Here is a 24,432-nt window from a genome sequence, read left to right as displayed (position 1 = left end):
AGTTTGTTTGTTCCTTAATTCTGTTCGGTAGTTTTGATTTTAATTCAATTCTGTTCGGTTTCTTCTTTTTTTAATTCTCCTTTGTTGATTCAATTTGACAATATTTGGTTCATCCAAATGAGTTTGAGAATTGGTACTTGTTTTGGTGAGTTCTTGATTTTAGAACCATGATCCAACTTCTAAGAAAGTGCCTCTATATTTTCCAGCTCAAGGTGATTCCTCAAAGTGTCAAGAATCTTGTTCTATGTGGCTATTGGAATCACATCACCTAAGTATAAAACAATCGGTTGTTTCGACAAAACAATCGGTTGTTTTTCACTTAGTTTGAAAAACACTTTTCTTTTAAAAAGATTGAGAATGCCTATGCTTTGGATTCAATCAAGAGTGGATTACAAAACTCAATCTACCCCAGATCCTATCTAAGAAAACTCAGCAACAACAAGCACAACCTTCAACATCCTTCAAAGGGTTTTGGATTCTTCAAAGCTTGAACACCATTTGGTTCAACATAAAGTGCATGAATTACCAAAAAATCGTATGTGAATGGTTGTTGTATAGATATCCAATGCATTCTTTTAGAGCAAGTACAATTGTCCTGAAATGAAAGATAGAAGAACAAGTTAGTTAAACCAAATAGATACTTTTCGACATAGAAACATAGGAGTCTTACTTTGAAGTTCTCCCAAGTAGCATCTTCACCTTTGTCTTCCATCATTTGCTTCATGCCTATCCACTAGAATTCAGCTTCTTCAGTTAGTACACAAATGGCATAGGATAACTTTCTCTCTTCAGGGCATTGAGTAGCTTCAAAGATTCTTTCTATGTCTCTCACCCACTGGTCTGCTCCATCTGGATTTACCTTGCCATTAAATTTTGGTGGATTGTGTCTCAGAAAATCCTCCAGACTAAAGGTATGGGGTTGTTGATGAAGCTCAGATGCTTCTGCTGCTAATCTAGCTGTTTCTAATTGATGAAGGGCGGCCTGATGCTGTTGTGCCATAGTAGCACTCTGTTGTTGCAAGGCTGTTGCCATCATCTCTATTGCCCGAGCTAAGTTGGGCATATCTACTGGTGGAGGAGGAGTAGGTGGTCTACGTGCCATCTACTAAGAACATAAAGAATTGGATTAGAAATTACTAAAAATTTTCAACTACATCTTTAAGACAAATTAACTTCAAAGAATTAATCATACGAAACAAGTAAAAACCAATCAAAACTTATCCCTAAAATGTACTCTAGCTACTTAGAATTAAGATAGAAAATAATCTTGATCTAGTCATGAGTGTGCACCCTCACCACTCTATCAAGATTCTTTTCATTCTTAATACTTTCATCTTTATTCATAACAATTAACTTGACTCGAACACAAACAAGATTTCAAGAAAAACAACTTTGTCAAACATCTTATTAGAAACTTTTAACTAAGTCTTGAGGCTAGACGTAACCAAAAATCTACACGCAGGAGAAACAGAATAAACCCACTACCCTCAGGTTATCCTAAGGATGAACCCCTCTGATACCATTAAATGTAACACCCCATAATTTACATATAACTATTACAATACCGGTTCTACATATTTCTGTACAAGCTTACAGTTTTTCAAAACATTCCTAATACGTGATTAGGACATATGGAAATACAAATATTTACAATATAAGTTTCAAAATCAACGCCTTAAAACTCTTCTGATCCTCAGACACCTGTAAGATCATCTGCTCGTGTACGTAGTACAGTCATCGCAGTTCAAACACAACAAGAAAACCAAGGGTAAGCTAGTGAAAATAGAATTTTATAATATACGCAATTAAATCAAAAAAGAAAAGCAAGTTACATGATCAATTTATCAAATTATACAATCTTCTTCAAATCTCAACATTAAAACAATTACATAGATCTCACATGGATCTACACATCCAAGATATTCAACAAACAACGTCTTCCGGAAGACCCGTATTAAGCAAGTCCTACCAGAGACTAACACCTGATCCAAAGATTACCAGCGAATCCAACAGAAAGGATCAGGGTAAGTTCAATACAACCCAAGTCGTGCATCTCATATGTCACGGTGTGCATGAACTCCCCCATCAACTTCTCACCACCTGATATCTTAGTCTATGTGACTTAGATCATCAGTGAAGCTCGGAGATCTCTGTTACCACATAGGCATCAATACTTAATACACAGCAAACATCAGTCCATACATTATCCGAAATGTATGAATTCAATTCCATACCATTCTATCATACAATATCATTTCAAAAAGTTATCCACAATATTCAAAAGTCTATTTGACATAAAAAAAATAATACTTTAATACTAAATCATCAAAACCTAATATTTCCAAAAATTTAAATAATATATAAACAAACAATCCAATATATATAACACACAACATCCCTGCAAGAAAAAAATGAATATTGGGACCACGTCCCATCCGCATTCAGATCTTCTATCCTAGGGTGCTATTAAAAATTAAATTTAGCTTCCCTTACCTCAATTGCTTGCTTTTCAAGCAACTTTTAGAATTTTATTCCCCACCGTTTGGATAAGCTTCAAGATTTACGGGCCTAATGCAAATTATCCAAACAGAACAAAAATTCAGTATATAATAAAATAAGTTGAGAGGATTAAACTTCTCAACTGACCCCACCAAGATTGATGATTAAATCCTAAGGAAAAACAGAGAACAAAGGATATTTAGAGTAAAAATGAACTTACTCTATTTAAAAATCTGATCGGGTAGAAATGTTCCTTAACTCCTCTGCTACAACGTGGTATGATCAGATTCTAAAATAGATGAAGTTTGGGAGAGAAAATTAGGAGAAAGGGAGAGAAGAGAATATGGAGAGAGAGAGAGAAAGAAGAAAAATGGTACTGTGGTGGTGGGAAGAATGTTTCTGTTGCTTTTAAAAAAGGCACGCTGTTACATTATCTCCAACTACAAAAAATTTCGTCCTCGAAAATGAACTTACCAATATAGAGATTAGGGTGTGATGCTCGTATCTCCTTTTCAATTTCCCAAGTGGAGTCTCCAGATATGAGATCCCACAGTACTTTCACCATGGGAATACTCCTTCCACGAAGTTGTTTCACTTGTGAATCTAAAATTCTGATTGGCTTCACTTCAAATGACAGATTTTCTTTCACTTGGATGGAATCAAACTCTAGAATGTGGTTGGGATCAGGTACATACTTTCGTAGCTGGGATACATGGAAAATATTGCGAATGTTAGCTAAAGGAGGAGGCAAAGCAATTTCATAAGCCACAGGGCCTATTCTCCTGACAATTTGATAAGGTCCTATGAACTTAGGAGTCAATTTCTTAGATTTGAGTGCTCTTCCTACACCAGTGAACGGTGTAACTCTCAAAAAGACATGCTCACCCGCAGAGAATTCTAAAGGTCTTCTTCTTTGATCTGCATAAGATTTTTGCTTGCTAAGAGATGTTTTCAATCTTTCCTGAATCATTTTGACTTTCTCATTGGTTTGTTGTATTAATTCTGGTCCAATTAACACACTTTCACCATCCTGAAACCAACACAAAGGTGTCCTGCACTTTCTTCCATACAATGCCTCGAAAGGAGCCATTCCTATGCTAGCTTGGTAACTGTTATTGTAAGTGAACTCTACCAATGGTAGAATTTCATCCCAACTGCCCAAATGATCTAACACACAAGTCCTAAGCAAATCTTCTAAGGACTGGATAGTTCTCTCTGATTGTCCATCAGTTTGAGGATGGTATGCTGAACTAAGTCTGAGTTTAGTCCCCAAAGCTTCTTGAAGTGTTTGCCAGAATATGGAGGTGAATTTGGGATCTCTATCTGAAACTATGCTGGAGGGTACACCATGCAATCTGACTATTTCATCTATGTAAATATGGGCCAACTTCCGCATAGAGATTCTTAAGTCTATAGGTAGGAAGTGTGCCGTCTTTGTTAGCCTGTCCATTATGACCCAAACAGAGTCATGCTTGCTCAAAGTACGTGGTAAGTGGGTAACAAAATCCATTGAGATACTATCCCACTTCCACACTGGAATGTCTAACGGAGTTAACATGCCTCCAGGTCGTTGATGTTCAATCTTTGATTTCCGACAAGTCAAGCAAGCAGCTACAAACTTAGATACATCATTCTTCATGCCATGCCACCAATAAGACTTCTTGAGATCTTGATACATCTTGGTCATTCCTGGATGTAAACTGAGTTTGCTTTTATGACCTTCAGATAACACTGTTTGCTTTAGTTCATTATCCTATGGTATACATATTCTATTTTTGAATCTCAAAATACCATCCAATCCTAAAGAGAAGTCTTTAGCTTTGTCAGTATTTAATAAGCCCATGAAGTTCTTCAATTTTGAATCTTCCAACTGCTTCTCCTTCACCTTCTCCAAAAATTCATTAGTTATAACAAGTGTATTACAACTAATGCAATTTGAAGACATGGAAACCTCCAAATTCATACTCCTGAAATCTTCAATCAATGCTAGCTCTCTAATCATAAGCGACGACATTTGTATCTTTTTACGACTCAACGCATTTGCAACAACATTTTCCTTCCCAGGATGATATATTAGTTGGAAATCATAGTCTTTTGAAAATTTAATCCATCTCCTCTGCCTCATATTTAACTCCTTCTGATCAAACAAATACTTCAAGCTTTTATGATCACTGAACACATTAAAACTAACTCCGTAAAGAAAATGTCTCCATATTTTTAAAGCAAAGACAACTGCTGCCAATTCTAGATCATGAGTTGGATAATTTCTTTCATGCACCTTTAACTGATGAGAAGCGTAGGCAACAACTTTCTTATTCTACATCAAAACACAACCCAATCCCTGATAGGAAGCATCACAGAAAACTTCAAAAGACTGATTGGTATCAGGGATTGTCAATACAGGAGCATTAGTCAACCTTCTTTTCAACTCTTCAAAGCTTTTCTCACATTGTTCAGTCCATGCAAAAGGACGATCCTTTCTAGTCAATTGGATCAAAGGAGCCACTATTTTAGAAAAGCCTTCTATAAATCTCCTGTAATATCCTGCTAACCCGACAAAGCTTCTAATTTCTGTAACTGTTTTAGGACGTTCCCACTGAAGTACAACCTCCACTTTAGAAGGATCTACTGATATTCCCTGTGCAGAGATGACATGTCCTAAAATTGTATTTCTGACATCCAGAAGTCACATTTTGAAAGTTTAGCATATAACTGTTTTTCTCTCAAAATGTTCAGGACGGTTCTAAGATGTTCTGCATGTTCTTCCCTTGTACGAGAATAGATCAAGATATCATCTACGAACACTACCACAAACTTATCAAGAAAAGGTCTGAATATCCGATTCATATAATCCATGAAAATAGCTGGAGCATTAGTCACCCCAAATGGCATAACCAGAAATTCATAGTGACCATACCTTGATCTAAAAGCAGTCTTCTGAACATCTTCTGCTTTCACTGAAATTTGGTGATAACCTGAGCGCAGATCTATCTTAGAAAAGACAACTGCCCCATGCAACTGATCCATCAAGTCATCAATTCTAGGAAGAGGATATTTATTCTTTATTGTTAACTTGTTTAATTGTCTATAATCTATGCATAGACGTGACGAACCATCCTTCTTCTTCACTAATAGCACTGGAGCTCCCCATGGAGAAACACTAGGTCGAATGAATTGCTTCTCCAATAAGTCTTCTAGTTGTTTCTTCAATTCAGCTAACTCTGTTGGTGCCATTCGGTATGGAGAAATTGACACCGGGCCTGCTCCAGGAATCAAGTCTATTGCAAACTCTATCTCTCTTTTAGGTGGAAGTCCAGGAATCTCATCAGGAAATACATCCATAAACTCCTGAACTACAAACATATCTTTTTGTACTTTATCAGTAACTATAGAACAAGCCAAGAGCATAAAACATTTTGCACCTTCTTGTATCTCTCTCTCAAACTGATGAGCTGAGATAACCTGCATTCCTTCTAATTTAGGGAAAATTAACTTCTTCCGACCACAATCTATAAGGATATGATTAGCAGACAACCAATCCATTCCCAAGATAACCTCCAAATCTTTTAGAGGTATACAAATCATGTTGATCTTGTATCTCTGCCCATCTATAATTATTGGACACTCAGCACACATGGAAGAAGTTACTATAATACCTTTTGTTGGTGTAGATACCACCAACTCAAATTCTAATTCTCGGACTGGCAACTTAAGTTTCTTAGCACAATAAAAAGATATAAAATAATGGGTTGCCCCAGAATTAAACAATACAGATAATTGTGTTCCAAGGATAGAACAAATACCTCTAACAAGGCTATCAGACTGTGAAGCTTCAACTCCACTAAGAGCAAAAACTCTGCCAGCAGCTTTGGGTTTTTGATTACTATTTTGTTATACTTGCTGCACTCCGCCAGAATTTGGAGCTCCCAATTGGACACGATAGTCTTTTGTTGCATGACCATACTTGTGACATCTATCACATGTCACATTTGACACTGGATGAGGGAAAAATCTAACAACATGTGGCCCACCGCATCTAAAACATTTGAAACTAGGTGGTGATTGAGAACTGGGTCTTCCACTGCTATAAGATTGAGGTTTGAAATAAGGTTTCTTTCTATCTTCATATTTAGGCATGCTTTTAGAAGGTCCTCCCACTTGAGGCTTAGCAAGTCTGCTACTATTTTTAAAACTCTCCACTACTTTTGCTTTCTCCATTAGAGCAGGGAAATCTCTAATGGACATAGGAATCAGCACTTCTTTAAGTTCTTGCTTCAACCCAAATTCAAATTTTCTACATCTCCAAGCCTCAGTCATGGTCTGGGTGTAGAATCTAGCTAGGTGTTTGAACCTAGTAGCATATTCAGTGACTGAAAGATTTCCTTGTTCCAGCTGCATGAATTCAATTTCTTTTGCATACCTGACACTATCAGGAAAATACTCCTCTAGGAATCTTACTTTGAAATTCTCCCAAGTAGCATCTTCACCTTTGTCTTCCATCATTTGCTTCATGCCTATCCACCAGAATTCAGCTTCTTCGGTTAGTACATAAATGGCATAGGATAACTTTCTCTCTTCAGGGCATTGAGTAGCTTCAAAGATTCTTTCTATGTCTCTCACCCACTGGTCTGCTCCATCAGGATTTACCTTGCCATTAAATTTGGATGGATTGTGTCTCAGAAAATCTTCCAGACTAAAGGTGTGGGGTTGTTGATGCTGAGATGCTTCTGCTGCTAATATAGCTGTTTCAAATTGATGAAGGGCGGCCTGATGTTGTTGTGCCATAGTAGCACTCTGTTGTTGCAAGGCTATTGCCATCATCTCTATTGCCCGAGCTAAGTTGTGCATATCTACTGGTGGAGGAGGAGTAGGTGGTCTACATGCCATCTACTAAGCACATAAACAATTGGATTAGAAATTACTAAAAAATTTCAACTACATCTTTAAGACAAATTAATTTCAAAGAAATAATCATACGAAACAAGTAAAAACCAATCAAAACTTATCCCTAAAATGTACTCTAGCTACTTAGAATTAAGATAGAAAATAATCTTGATCTAGTCATGAGTGTGCACCCTCACCACTCTATCAAGATTCTTTTCATTCTTAATACTTTCATCTTTATTCATAACAATTAACTTGACTCGAACACAAACAAGATTTCAAGAAAAACAACTTTGTCAAACATCTTATTAGAAACTTTTAACTAAGTCTTGAGGCTAGACGTAACCAAAAATCTACACGCAGGAGAAACAGAATAAACCCACTACCCTCAGGTTATCCTAAGGATGAACCGCTCTGATACCATTAAATGTAACACCCCATAATTTTCATATAACTATTACAATACCGGTTTTACATATTTCCGTACAAGCTTACAGTTTTTCAAAACATTCCTAATACGTGATTAGGACATATGGAAATACAAATATTTACAATATAAGTTTCAAAATCAACGCCTTAAAACTCTTCTGATCCTCAGACACCTGTAAGATCATCTGCTCGTGTACGTAGTACAGTCATCGCAGTTCAAACACAGCAAGAAAACCAAGGGTAAGCTAGTGAAAATAGAATTTTATAATATACGCAATTAAATCAAAAGAGAAAACCAAGTTACATGATCAATTTATCAAATTATACAATCTTCTTCAAATCTCAACATTAAAACAATTACATAGATCTCACATGGATCTACACATCCAAGATATTCAACAAACAACGTCTTCCGGAAGACCCGTATTAAGCAAGTCCTACCAGAGACTAACACCTGATCCAAAGATTACCAGCGAATCCAACAGAAAGGATCAGGGTAAGTTCAATACAACCCAAGTCGTGCATCTCATATGTCACGGTGTGCATGAACTCCCCCATCAACTTCTCACCACCTGATATCTTAGTCTATGTGACTTAGATCATCAGTGAAGCTCGGAGATCTCTGTTACCACATAGGCATCAATACTTAATACACAGCAAACATCAGTCCATACATTATCCGAAATGTATGAATTCAATTCCATACCATTCCGTCATACAATATCATTTCAAAATGTTATCCACAATATTCAAAAGTCTATTTGACATAAAAAAAATAATACTTTAATATCATCAAAACCTAATATTTCCACAAATTTAAATAATATATAAACAAACAACCCAATATATATAACACACAACATCCCTGCAAGAAAAAAAATGAATATTGGGACCACATCCCTTCCGCATTCAGATCTTCTATCCTAGGGTGCTATTAAAAATTAAATTTAGCTTCCCTTACCTCAATTGCTTGCTTTTCAAGCAACTTTTAGAATTTTATTCCCCACCGTTTGGATAAGCTTATAGATTTACGGGCCTAATGTAAATTATCCAAACAGAACAAAAATTCAGTATATTATAGAATAAGTTGAGAGGATTAAACTTCTCAACTGACCCCACCAAGATTGATGATTAAATCCTAAGGAAAAACAGAGAACAAAGGATATTTAGAGTAAAAATGAACTTACTCTGTTTAAAAATCTGATCGAGTAGAAATGTTCCTTAACTCCTCTGCTACAGCGTGGTATGATCAGATTCCAAAATAGATGAAGTTTGAGAGAGAAAATTAGGAAAGAGGGAGAGAAGAGAATATAGAGAGAGAGAGAGAGAAAGAAAAAAAATGGTACTGTGGTGGTGGGAAGAATGTTTCTGTTGCTTTTAAAAAAGGCACGCTGTTACAGAAATTGACTATAAAGATTAATGTGCACAAGTATTAATTTATATGACAAAATGTGACTTCATAATTTAATGTGATTTTCGCCTACAATATGTTTCTGGAAGAAACACACTTTTTTTTATTACTTTTACTATAACTTTACTTGGTATAATATAATGAATTAATTTTTTAATTGCAATAATTATTCTGAGAGATATTTGCATATTAACTTAGCATGAAGTTGGTGAACAATACTTCATTTTCTTCGTAAATATCTTTTGGGAACATAATATTAGATAATTATATATATAATGTAAATTTGTTCAATTTTTTTTATTGTAATGTATTTGTTATGGCAAAAACTTATTCATTCCTTTTTATTTATAAATAATTTTTAGAATACTAATCTATGTAGCATAGACACTGACACGGGGGCACAAGGACACAAATCTATATATTATATAATTATGAATTATATAAATTGACCGTAAAGATTTATGTGCACAAGTATTAATTTATATCACAAAATGTGACTTCAGAATTTAATATGATTTTCACCTACAATATGTTTCTGAAAGAAACACACATTTTTTATTACTTTTACTATAACTGTATTTGGTATAATATATTGAATTAATTTTTTAATTGCAATAATTATTCTGAGAGATTTTTGCATATTAATGTAGCATGAAGTTGGTGAACAATACTTCATTTTCTTCGTAAATATCTTATGGGAACATAATATTAGATAATTATATATATAATGTAAATTTGTTCAATTTTTTTTTCTATTGTAATGTATTTGTTATGGCAAAAATTTATTCATTTCTTTTTATTTATAATTAATTTTTTGACTACTAATCTATGTAGCATAGACACTGACACGTGGACACGGGACATGGGGACACGGGGACACGGGACGCAGATCTATATATTATATAATTATGAATTATATAAATTGACAATAAAGATTTATGTGTACAAATATTAATTTATATGACAAAATGTGATTTCATAATTTAATATGATTTTCGCCTACAATATGTTTCTGGACGAAACACATTTTTTATTACTTTTACTATAACTGTAATTGGTATAATATAATGAATTAATTTTTTAATTGCAATAATTATTCTGAGAGATTTTTGCATATTAACTTAGCATGAAGTTGATGAACAGTAGTTCATTTTCTTCGTAAATATCTTATGGGAACATAATATTAGATAATTATTTATATAATGTAAATTTGTTCAAATTATTTTTTTCTATTGTAATGTGTTTGTTATGGCAAAAATTTATTCATTCCTTTTTATTTATAATTAATTTGTGGACTACTAATATATGTAGCATAGACACTGACACATGGACACAAATCTATATATTATATAATTATGAATTATATAAATTGACAATAAAGATTTATGTGCACAAGTATTAATTTATATGACAAAATGTGACTTCATAATTTAATATGATTTTCGCCTACAATATGTTTCTGAAAGAACCACACATTTTTTTATTACTTTTATTATAACTGTACTTGGTATAATATAATGAATTAATTTTTTAATTGCAATAATTATTCTGAGAGATTTTTGCATATTAACTTAACATGAAGTTGGTGAACAATACTTCATTTTCTTCGTAAATATCTTATGGGAACATAATATTAGATAATTATTTATATAATGTAAATTTGTTCAAATTATTTATAATTGTTGCTTTTTTTTATCTAGAAACCTGATAATGTATATATGTTTATTATTGTTGTATGGTTTTTAAGATCTTTAGTTATTTATATAATAGTATTTCATTGTATTTATATTTCATTATGTTTTATTTGTATTATATTACATTACATTTTAATTTAATTTATATAATAAAAGGTGAATTCATAATTTAATATGATTTTGCCTACAATCTGTTACTGGAAGAAACACACATTTACTGATAGTTTTTTTTGTATAATTGTACTTGGTATAATCTAATGAATTCTATTTTTTAATTGCAAAGATTTTTTGGAGAGTTTTTTTTGCAGATTAAATTATAATATGAGGATAACATGAGGTTGGTGAAGAGGACTTCACCATAAATATGTAATAGATACATAGTATTAGATAATTATTTATATAATAATTTATTTCTTCAAATTATTTTATTGTATTGATATTGTATTGTAATGTATTTATTATGGCAAAAATATATTCATGAATTTTTAATTATTTATGTTATATTATATTAAATTCATTAATATACTAAAAGAAACTTATACTATTGCAATATATTTCATTTCATTTCATCAACTTAATAATTTATATATATCTAAATAAGTTTATTATTTTTAATATTAATATTTAAATACAAAATATTAGAAAAATTCACATGCACGGGTCAACGTACTAGTATATATATATATATATATATATATATATAATAAAATTACAAATAGTAGAAGCTATAAAATAGGAATTCTATCAGCACTGTAAACTGATAATTAATGCAATAATAACGGTAAATAATTTAAGGGTAATAAATTTGAATTAATAATAATAAAATCTGAATTAAGAACCAACACAATATACCAATATATCTCCCTATGAATCAGGGATCATGTTGTAGACCCCGACCGATCATCGAAGTACCTTTTTCAAGTCAACCCCGACCGAGCTCTACCAATTAAAGGAGAAGACTTGAAGTGAAGAACGAGGAGGCAACCAATAATTCCACATACTATCTAGGCCCTATTGGTCTATACAGGTACACAACTATTATATTCCTTTTGGATTTAGAACTACAACTGAAATTGAATTTTAATTTGGATTTTGGAATTGAAACGGAATTTTAAATTTGAGTTTGGACTTTCTCAATTGAAATTGGATTTGTATTTATAATTTTATTTAGATTTTGAATTAAATTTCATTAACATGTAGTGCCATTGAAATTGAATTTCTATTTCAAATTACAATTTCAACTCCAGTTACAACTCTTATAATTATTTGTACATTTCTCATCTCCAGTTGCAATTTGATTGGAATTAATTAAAATTCAGTTTCATATACCTATGTCTACATTTCTTATTTCTAATTGTAATTTGATTGGAATTAATTACAATTCAGATTCATATTTATAGGCTGGTGTAAAATGTGTTATAAAATGGATGACAATAGCATGCAAACTGTTTTTAAATAGAACTGCAACTTTTTTATTCATCTTGGATAGCGTCAACCAGACTGACTTTATGATAATTTTTTTTATATTTTAAGGTGTTAACTAGACTCATACTATTTTATATATTAATTATATTTACTCCTTTAAACGTCATTTTTGTGACATTCTATTTTTTTTTAATATTTAGTTCTCTTAAAAACGATTATAATGACGTTAAATAAATATTTAAATTATATATCTTTTAAGTCGGCTATGTCAATACACCTTCAAACAAATTAATTAATATTTAATATATAACGTTTTACTTAACATGAGATTAATCGACATAACATCTCATTAGAAAGGAGACATAAACGTTGGAGACTTGGTAACACAAAACTAACCCTAAGCACAATTCAACATCTAATTTTTCCTATTTGTATCGCTTTTTGGTAGATGCTGCAAATTTTCTTGTAACACGTACAATGTGATGATATAATTATTTTTACATCACGCCATTGTTTGTTAGTGACAAAAATCGTTTCAAAGCTTGTAAATGTTAATAAATATCAAAGCTAAGAATTTCTTTTAGAAAAGTAATAAAACTATATGAAACGGATTAAACATGTTCTATCTCATGGCTCGTTCGAAAAAATATTTTATTCATCCTCAACATGTTCTATCTCATGGCTCGTTCGAAAAAATATTTTATTCATCCTCAACATGTTCTAAATCCTTAAATTAACAGTCCTCCTGGAACACGAGTTCAGATGAAGATATATTATAGAGTCCTTTTGAATATTAAAATACGAGTTCAGATAAAGGTATATTAAAGAGGCTTTTTAATATTAAATTACGATTATTCCAATGCTCATAATAAATAAACACATAGCTTGCACATGATCTTATAAAGTACAAAGTAGTAAATAGTGTAAAAATAAATAATTTTATATTGTCAAGTGTACGCATAATGTTGTAAAATAATATAACAATATTAATAAAGTAAACAACTCATTCCGTCCTAATCCAAATGGTAGCACGCGTACAGTCATAATGGGTGGAGCCCCATGTTTGTTTCTTTAACTATTAATCACGATAACATAGCGTTTGTTTCTTAACTACAAAAATCACAATGACACAGTATTTGTTTGTTTTAAAATTAATTAAAAATAGTTTTTATTTAGGGTAAAGTTAACTATTGACAGTTTTTAAAAATTGTTAAAAAATAATTTAGATATAAAAAACGTAAATTAAAAGAGATGAAAAAAAACCTCAAATTAAACAGTAAAGGAAGGGTGTTCAATGATAAGTGTTTTGACCAATTATTATAATGAATGAAATACGCAGAAAGAGAAGAAAGAAAATACGGAGGATATGTGTAAGTTAGAGAAGGAGAAAAGTAATGTTTCAAGTTTTATAATTTAAAATGCAATATTAGAAATTAACTCGTGTAAAACATTGCTTTAAGAAAAAAGTGGTGATTGGATGTGTGTGTAAATTAAGTTAAACTATATTTTACACTGAAACATGTGCATACAAAACGTTGAGAATTAAAAGAATATAACCAACCATATACTATAGACTTTGTGCAACCACTAGAAAACAATCAATTCTATATATAAAATAAATCATATCTAAGAACTTGATTCCTTATCTATGAGCACATTCCGGGTTGAGAATTTAACCAAATATAACCATAACCATAGACTTTGTCCGACTACTATAAAAGAAATCAATTCTATACATAAAAGAAATCATATCTAATGATAACTTATATATGACCACATTGTATATATGTAATGTCTATTATTATTTTCATTAATTTTACTATTATTATTATTATTTTATTACTAATATTTTTATTATTAATAGTTATATTATTACTTTAATAATAATATTATTAAATATAATAATAAAATAATAATGTTAATCTTTATAATAATATTAATAATATACAAAAAAAAATTACATAAAAACAAAGAATCCATATGCAATGACAAGATGCATTACCTACACTAGTGCAAAAAAAGGCTTATTTGCGACAATACATTCACAGCGCTTCTACTGTCAAACGTTGTCCATCAAAACGCAGTGGCATTTTCAAAATTAAAGCGAGTCTAAAACGAAAACTATGAGTTAAAGCGTTGTTTTAGACCAAAGCGCTTGGTGTACAAAGGCGGTTATGAGTGGTAGCCGCCATCTTAGAGCAAGTGCTTGCTCTAAGACAACGGCTATGACTCATAGCTGCCTTTGTACACCAAGCACTTTGGTCTAAAACACGGATTTACCTTATAGTCATCGTTTCACACTCATTTTGCAACATATAAGCACTCATAGATTGTCTATTACTGAGACAAAGACTAGGTTCTCTGTTATGACTTTACTAGATTTCCTAATGTATCTTTTCACTGTGACATCGTCTAGTGAGTTTTTCTCGTCTATTAATTCTTTCTCTTATTTTTTATTTAGGTCATCAGATGCTAAGATAAACATTAGATCATCTAGAGTTGATTCTTTAGAGACCGTATGACGAGATCTTCTATTATGACCAAAGGCTAAAGGATCGTTTGATGAGGTAGTCTAACGAGTTTAAACAACTTAGAACGTCTAATGGGTCTTTAACTAAATTGGCACACTTAGTAAAAAAATTTAGACTTTTTAACATATCTTATAGTTTTTGTTATCATCAAAACATATAAACTATCGTATCATGAGACTGTCTGATGGATGATAGACCATCAAGTGTCTTAACATTTAGGAACAAACTTGACAAACAATGTAAGAATGTGATAAACAAGGTCAGGCTAGTAGCCAAAGGTCATTCATAAAAAATTTTATTGATTAGAACGAAACCTATTCTTATGTAGCTCGTCTCGAGCCTAAACACATTTTACTTGCATTTTTGTCTTCGGTAAAATGAAATTGTATCAAATAGACGTAAAAAGTGTATTCTTCAATGGCTTCATCAAGGAAGAAGTCTATATGTAACAACCCCATGGGTTTGAGAGTTCTACTTTTCCATACCATGTTTTTAAATTAAATATAGCTCTATACGGACTCAAGTAACCTCCTAACGTATGGTATGAGCATAAGGGCACTTTTATAATTGAAAATGATTTAAACTTGTGAAATTATATACTACCTTGTTTCATAAAAATTATAGTTCAAATTTATGTTATAACATTATCTTTGGTGCAACTAATGAGCTTCTTTGTCAAGATATTTCAAGCCTTATGTAGACTCAATTTGAAATAAGCATGATAGGAGAACTTATGTTCTTTTTAGGATTGTAGATAAAGCATAAAGATGGCCTAATCTATATACACTAGACAAAGTATGTAAGAAAGCTACTAAAAAGGTTTAATATAGACAATGTTAAGGAGATGGGTGACTCCAATGCATCCAACATCTCTTGGACTAGAGAAAAAGTCAAATCTAGTTGACACAACTCTTTATAGATAAATGATTGAATCCTTGCTCTATCGTTTGGAGTTTATACTAACATTATGTACAATGTTTGTTTGTGTGCTCGCTTTCATTATGAACCAAGGCAACTTCATTTAACTTTTGTAAAGAGAATTTTTAGATTTTTAAAAAGTACTACTAATCTTGGTTTGTAATATAAACTAATAGAGAGTTTCCATTTGCAAGGTTTCTATGATGCAAATTATGCAGGAGACAAGGAGACAGAAAAGGAAAAACACAAGTGAAGGTTGCCACTTCACAGGAGCAAATTTAATCTCTTGGATGACTAAAAAGAACCTCACAATAGCTCTATGCGTTGTAGAAGCTAAATATATATCAGATGCCAATTATTGTTCACAACTGCCATAGATGAAGAATTAGTTAGAAGACTATAACGTCCAGGTGAGTAAAATGCCTATCTATTGTGTCATTCGTGTTATAATTAGTTTATCGAAAAAACCTATTTTTCATTCTAAGGTTAAACGCATTGAAATCAAGCATCACTTTAAAAGAGATCATTTAGAAAAGGGCACTGTGGATTTGTATTGTGCCTACAAATTATCAACTTGTTGATATATTCACAAAAGCTCTTGTTGAAGAGAGATTCAATCGTCTGAAAACACTTTTGGGCATGACCTTAGTTGAAGAGTGATTGATGAAATATGAAATGCATTAACCATTCAAAATATTTTATGTAGTAGACAATTTAGGATTTGGTTTTCAATAGTTTTGAACATGATCTAAGCTACAATTTTGGATTGATTATTATTTTGTAAACAACCCACACACAACAGTTGCCAAAAACAAACAATTAACCTTTGCTAAAACAATCAAATAGTTTAAAAAGAGTCTATGGTATCCTTAAACTATCCTATAGTTGTTACTATAGTTGGTGTTTTCATAGTAATCATAAAGGCATGCTCCTAACAGATAACCTTATCTCCCATACCATTAGTTCTTATGGTTTTGAAATTCGCAGATGATATTTTTTAAATCAAAACATTGAAGAAGTGATTGTTTTTTAGTGAATAAGCCAACTTGCTCTATGTTCCAAACAATCCCCTTTCAACCTAAGCCTTTTCCTAAATCCTTAATCGTTCACCGCAGTAGTGACGATTTCTTTCTAGGATACCTTTTTTTATTATGTCAAACAATGGGGAGAATTATAAGTGTGAGAAGTTTAACTTGCTCATGCAAAAAGTCTATTAGTTATAAGAAGAGTTGGTTCACAAAACACATATACATCTTACCTGTTTTGCACTAATGTCTATCTTTGCATTTTATCCCAAATGCTTGCTTATGTTCTTATGCATGCTATGCTTTGATTCTTGTTTATGTTCTGATACATGTTATGTGCTTATAGTTTTTTTGTCATCATCAAAAAGTGAGAGATTATTGAGATCTTAAACGAGTTAGGACCTTTCTAGATTATCTATATCTCATTAGACGATCTGATAATATTAGATCATCTGTGAGATCTATTGAGTTTTGGTGATAACAAAAAAACTCTAAGTATTGAATGTGGATTTTATCATTTAAATGTGCTAACAGTATTTTGTGCAGTTGTAGTTCTTAGTTGACCATCCAAGAGTGTATAACTTTGGTTCATGACGATCTATTAGACCAAACATTGACAAAAGTTCTTATAAGATGAAATGAATTTATTTAGATGAAAACAGGATGTTTAATTTTTTTTTTCTAGATAAATATACAAATGATGAAAACATAATATTCAACAACTATATAATTCCATTTTAAAGAACTTTTAATTGCCAATGGTCTTATAATCATTTTTGTATAAAAGCAAAAAAAAATTGTTGAGTATGCGTTAAGATGCTTTAACCATCATATAGTGTGAAAGTTAAGGGTGCAAAAAAGATTCATATTTTCTTTTGGGAATTACACTATAATTCTTTTGGCCCAGTGTTAAAATTGTGGCATACCAGTGGTTGCTCCTCACCAAGATCGCCATACTCTGCACAGCCATAAATGAAGCGTCATAAAAACAACGAGTCATGATTTCGGGACGGAGCGGTGAGCGGGGATGGAGATCCGATGGTCGACCATGATTTCTTCACCTTTTTCTTTTCGAACTTCTCTCATGGCCTGAGTGAGAAGGATATGACCAAGGTCTTTCAAAAATGGGTTAGGGTTAAGGAGGTCTTCATCTCACGCAAACTCAATAGATGGGGAAGGCGGTTCGGATTTGTTAGCTTCTACGGTGTTAAAAATGTCACGTGGCTGGAAAGAGAGCTTGATCATATTTACATTTGTGGAAGGAAACTCTATGTCAACATCCCAAAGTATAGGAGGAACCAGGTGGGATCCAGAAGGGAGGATAGGAGGATGCAGGGAGTGAGGTATGAGGAGAAACAAAAGGAGGTCTGGAACCATGCTAAGCAAAGGAGTAAAGAGACGTGGGTGGATAAGAATAGGAGTAGGTCCTATGCAGGGGTTCTAAAAGGTGAACCCCATCAGGAATGGAAGGGCCCATCGCTCAAATCTCCATATTCTACCCTTCCGTGGCTGGCTAAAAGTGTTGTTGGGAAATTAGCAGGTGACATGGACTTCGAAAAGTTGGAAGAAGAATTAGTGAAGGGAGGAATGTCTTTGGTAAGGGCGAGATTCCTAGGGGATGATCTGGTCCTCCTCTCTCCAGTAGAAGGGGTGGCGATGGAAGATGTTATGAAGTCAAACACAGCCTGGTTCAATAATGTCTTTAGTAGCGTTAGGCCATGGTCGGAAGGCAGTGGAGCAAGCCATAGAGTGGTGTGGGTGCGATGTTATGGGGTACCCCTACACTTTTGGAACGTTGATTGCTTTACCAAAGTTATTGGAGAAATGTCCAAGACGGCAACGCTGGTGTCGATTGATGAGCTAACACTATCTTGGGAGGTTGTGGAATACGCTAGACTGAAAGTTCGCCTAGAGAATATTGGCAGTGCAAAGCTAGTAAGGAAAGTGAAGATAAACAGACTTATGTGTAGTATCCTCATTGAGGAGGAGTTCACTGGGGTCGTAGGGAGGGGGAACCGGGCCAACTTCGGCGGTGATGAATCCTCTGATAGTGTGTCCTCCTCGGAAACTTATGTTGAAGAATCAGCTCTGTCAATGAAGAATGGCAGGGACAGGGAGTGGCCGGAGGACGGTGAGGACTGGCGGTTGGAAGGGGACGACGGTGGTGACGAGGAGGTGCGGGAAGGAGATCAGTGCAAGCAGAAGTCAATCGTTCTTGTTGAGGCGTCTGGTTCGAAAAGCAGGGGTAGTCAGGGTAGGGGTAGACCCTCAGTTATGAAAGAAGGACGAAAGGGACGTGAGGAACGTTTTGGTTCTGATCCTGTCAAATTCTCTGACCTAGTATGTGATAGGGTTTGTTATAGTATCCTTAGTGTGTCAGAGGCGGCTAAAGTTGTAGTAGACATCGAGTGCTCTATAAACCAAAAAGTGCTTTCTAGTAAATGGGCCAAGGTGTCAAAGGCTCAGTCAGGAGAGTGTGGGCCTAGGGCCCAAGTTCAGGAGGTTGGAGGTCATCAGCAACTTTTGGGCCAAGTGAACCAGCAGGCCTTTGGAAGTGGAGGTGCTAAAGGTTCAGTCCACCAAGTCAACGACAAATCAAAAGAAAAGCTGGAGGTGAGTGGTAGCTGTGGAGGTCGGAAGGCATCGTTCCCAACTCGGTCCACAGGTAGTAAGTCACTAGAAGGAACCAGAACGCCTATGGAATGGGTGGATTACGGCGAGGGCAGTAGTAGACGAGAGTAGGGGGCGGTGCTGATGATGGGCTGGTAGGGGTTATGCCGATGGGCGAGGTCCTTTCACCACAGCCAGGTCTGGAAGGCCCTAATCTGAAGTGCAGATCAAACTCCCCCCCCCCCCCCCACTAGGTGAATAAAGAAAGGTTTGCTGGAATTAGGGGATTCATACTCTTACCCGAGACGTTCTGCTCGATTGAGCTCTAGAGTTGCCTCTGCAAGGCCTTCAGAGCTCTTCAGAACCGGGATGCCCTCTGTTTCTGTCTCTGATGTGGATATTAATCTATGCAACTCCCATATTCGTGCAAAGGTGGATTTGGCGGAACCAGCTTCAGTTTGGGCCATTGGCAAGCAAATCGGGATCTCCTGTTGCGAGGAAGAAGAGGAAGTAGTAAAGGAATACGGGTGTCTCGACAACCGTGATGAAGAGGTTGCTATGGGCTCTAAGGCTGGAGGTAGGAATGTGTCCTAATGATTATTTTGTGCCTGAATATAAGAGGTATCGGGGGGAGTACCAAAGCTAGGTACCTGCGTCATGTTGTTGAGAAGGAAGGAATAGAGTTTGTGTGCCTGCAGGAGACTAAAGCCAAAGAGGTATCGCAACAGAAATGCTATTCGCTGTGGGGGAGTAATAAAATTGGTTGGCTTCATCATGAAGGTGCCAATGGAGGAGGATGTCTGCTGTCAATGTGGTGTGAGGACGTCTTCAGCTACGAGATTCATGTGATGGGTAAAGGGTTCATTGCCGTCTTCGGTAAGGTACGCAAATCTAATCTTAGTTGTGTTGTGGTAAACGTATACTCTGCCTGTAATATGAGTGAGAAGAAGACGTTGTGGGAGGAGCTGACTGTTCTAAAGCAGGCTTGTCATGGTAGTATGTGGTGACTTTAATGCTGTGAGAAACCGTAGTGAAAGGAAAGGCATAAGGGATAGGGAGGTTCAGTCAAGGGAGATTGAAGGCTTTAACAACTTCATTGATTTGAATGCTCTGTTTGATCTGCCTGTTGTTGGGAAAATTTTCACCTGGTTCAAAGCAGATGGGTCCGCAAAGAGTAGACTAGACAGAGTGTTAGTCTCGGATGAGTGGTTGGAAGTGTGGCCTATGAGCAAACAATATGTCCAAAAGAGGGAAGTCTCGGATCACTGTGCTATTGTGGTGAAGGCAGTGGATAAGGATTGGGGGCCCAAGCCCTTCCGCTCCATAGATGCGTGGTTTATGGAGAAGGGATTCAGTAAGATGGTTGAGGATAAGTGGGTGTCTTATGTGACACAAGGGAGTGCGCTCCAGAAGATGAAGGTGAAGCTGAAATGCTTAAAGGGGGATCTGAAAACTTGGAATAGGGATGTGTATGGAAATCTGCATAAAACAAAGGAAGGAATTCTGAAGGAGATAGAGGTCTTGGACTGTAAAGATTGTGGTGAAGACCTTACGGAACCCGACAACCTGAGGAGGTATGATCTGGTAGGTAAATTAATGCTTATTGATAAGAAGATTGATTCCCTTATCTGTCAAAAAGCTAGAGCATGCTGGTTCAAGAATGGAGACTCGTGCACTAAGTTCTACAACTCGTCCCTGAGATGGAGAAGGCTCAGGAATGAAGTCAAGGGGGTGGAGGTTGGGGGTCAATGTTGTGAGGAACCAAGTACGGTGCGTTTTGAAGCGAAAAGGCTTTTTGAGAATAGATTTAAAGCCACACGAGACTTTGGAGTTAGACTTGACGGGGTGGAGTTTGAGAAGATTACCTCTGATGATAATAAGGGCTTGATTGCTGACTTCACTGTGGAAGAGATAAGGGAGGCAGTTTGGCATTGTGAGGGATCGAAGAGTCCAGGACCAGATGGGTTCAATCTAAACTTTGTAAAGAAATGCTGGGAGTTCATAAAAGAAGACGTTGTGGAGGCGATGGCTCTTTTTCATAAGACAGGAGTGATCCCTAAGGGGTGTAATGCCTCATTTGTAGCTCTTGTTCCCAAAGTGAGGGACCCAACCAGTCTTGAGCAGTATAGACCTATTTCCCTTGTAGGTGCTATGTATAAAATCATTTCAAAGGTGCTAGCAGGAAGGCTGAAGAAAGTGCTCCCAGGCGTTATTGATGAGTGTCAATCCGCTTTTCTCAAGGATAGAGGGATTCTTGATAGTGTTATGATGGCTAATGAGATGCTAGAGGATTTAAGGAGGGGAAAGAAGTCAGGGTTGTGCCTAAAGGTAGACTTCGAGAAAGCTTATGACTCTGTCAGATGGGAGTTCCTCTTTTATATGATGAACATATTGGGGTTTCATGGGAAGTGGATTAAGTGGATCCAAGGTTGCCTTGAGAGTGCAACTATTTCTGTGCTTGTGAATGGGAGCCCCACAGAGGAATTCAAGCCGACCAGGGGGCTTAGACAGGGGGATCCTCTAGCCCCATTCTTGTTTATTGTGGTTGCTGAAGGTCTTGCTGGGTTAGTTAGGAAAGCGCAGAAGGTTAATCTCCTCTCTGACCTAAGAATCGGTAGGAATGAGGTTGAGTTGGGTGTGCTCCAGTTCGCCGATGATACCCTGTTCTTATGTCAGGATATATTTTCAAATGTGGTGACCCTAAAGGCCATTCTTAGGGGATTTGAGCTAGCTTCTGGACTGAAGATTAACTTCCATAAGTCAAAGCTAGCAGGTATAAATGTTCAAAGAGGGAACATGGTCTGCTATATGAAGACGCTAAATTGCGATCAGATGGGTGTACCCTTTAGCTATTTGGGTCTTGAGGTGGGGGGTAACCCGAGGAAGAAAAAGTTTTGGGACCCTGTCATGAACAAACTGAGATCCAGGCTTTGTGTGGAAAGGGAGGTTCCTGTCATTGGCAAGTAGATTATGCTTAGTCAAATCTGTCTTGTATGCCCTACCGCTATATTACCTGTCTCTCTATAAAGCACCGGAGGAGGTGTGCAAGGGTATAACAAGCATCCAAAGGAGGTTTTTGTGGGGATGGGGTAAGGAGAGGAGGCCGATCTCTTGGATCAACTGGAAGGACCTATGTAAGAAGAGAGAGGAAGGTGGGTTGGGGATCAGAGACATCAGAAAGTTCAATTACGCCTTGCTAGCAAAGTGGAAGTGGCGGTGTATCTCAGAAGAGCGAGGGAGGTGGAAGGAGGTGTTGGACTCCAAGTATGGTCTGAGAAATAATAACGTTCAGCTTCGGGAGAAATACAAATCATGGTGGTGGAGAGACTTGGTGAAGGTATGTAAGGAAGGGCGAGGAGAAGGGTGGTTCCAAGATCATGTTGAGTGGAAATTAGGGGGGGTGACAAAATCAAGTTCTGGGAGGACGTGTGGGTTGGGAACTCGAATCTCAAAACCCTCTTCCCAAGGTTGTTCTCTATCTCTATGAACCAAGGCCAGAAGGTGGAGGAGGTTGGAGTGTGGGTAGGTTTGACATGGCAGTGGTCTTTAAGTTGGAGAAGAGCAAGGTTCGAATGGGAAACACAGTTGGAATCTGATCTTCGCTTATATATTGCTAATGCTTGTGTTGTAAAGGACGTGAACGATGTCCAGGTGTGGAGGTGCGAAGAGTCTGGGTGCTATACAGTAAGGTCGGCTTATGAGTGCTTAGTGGACTCTGAAAGGGGCCCCCAAGTAGAGGTGTTCATGCTTTTGTGGAAGGTCAAGATGTTCCCCAATGTGCTGACCATGACTTGGAGGGTGCTTAGGGGCAGAATTCCGACACTAGTGGCGTTGAGTAGGAGAGGCGTCCAGTTAACCTCTGAGTTATCCGTGCTGTGTGGAACTGTTGATGAATCGTATCAGCATCTCTTTATTGAATGCGAACAGGCTTGGAAAGTATGGACAGTGTGTTTCAAATGGATTGGAGTTGATTTTGTGCAACATAATGACATTGTGGCCCACTTAGAGAGCTTCCATCTGTTCCAAGCAAACCATAAGCAAAACTTAGTATGGAAAGGGATGTGGGCAGCTGTTGTGTGGTGTTTGTGGGAACAAAGAAATGTTGTCCTCTTTAACCAAGGTGTAGTAGATGTAGAAGAAGTGTTATATAAGGCCTAACTAAGGTCGTGGCTGTGGTTGAAGCACAAAGGGGATAGGTTTTCGTACTCCCTTACAGATTGGATGTTAAATCCAAACCCCTGCTTGTCCAGCTATAAGTAGGAGGTTGTAGTAGCCAAGCTAAGTGGGGTTTTGGGTGGCCCAGTCTGATTTTCTTGGGGTGGTAGGTGTAAGGTGGTGTTGGACGATGCCCCTACGAAGAGCCTGGGCTGATGATGTGGGGTGGGACCAAAGTAGAAGGAGTTCTGAATAGCTGCAATATAACAAAACTCTGCCTGGGCAACGTCAACTATGTCCACTATGGGGATGGGGCCCATCTGACGGAAGGTGACCAGCTGCTAGGTGGTGGAAGGTCAAGATCGCAAACGGCGCTTAAGCCCTAAACTGGCTTGATGGAGCAGTCCTGGTACTTTGGTATAAAGTTATGACTCTTGGTACCTTGAATCCCTGAACGCAGGTTTTGGAGATCGCCGGTGGTCGTCGAAGGTATGCAAAGGTCAACATGATCGCCGGTCGATGAAGCGGCGCTGTCAACATGATCGCCGATCGATGAAATGGCGTTCCCTATATGTGTGTAGTCGGTGGTCGTCGAAGTTACACAAGGTCAACATGATCGCCGGTCGATGAAACGACGATCTCCATGCGTGCGTAGTCGGTGGTCGTCAAAGTTAAGGTCGTTGGTCGATGGAACGACGATCTCCATGCGTGCGTAGTCGGTGGTCGCCGAAGGTATGCAAAGATCAACATGATCGCCGGTTGATGAAGCGACGTTCACCATAGGTCAACATGATCGCGATCGATGAAGCGGCGTTCTCCATATGTGTGTAGTCGCGTGGCGAGGTGAATGT

The sequence above is a fragment of the Phaseolus vulgaris genome, chromosome 1 (genome assembly GCF_000499845.2).
Source record: "Phaseolus vulgaris cultivar G19833 chromosome 1, P. vulgaris v2.0, whole genome shotgun sequence".
In the NCBI taxonomy this organism is placed as follows: domain Eukaryota; kingdom Viridiplantae; phylum Streptophyta; class Magnoliopsida; order Fabales; family Fabaceae; genus Phaseolus; species Phaseolus vulgaris.
This window is presented reverse-complemented; position numbering follows the sequence as displayed.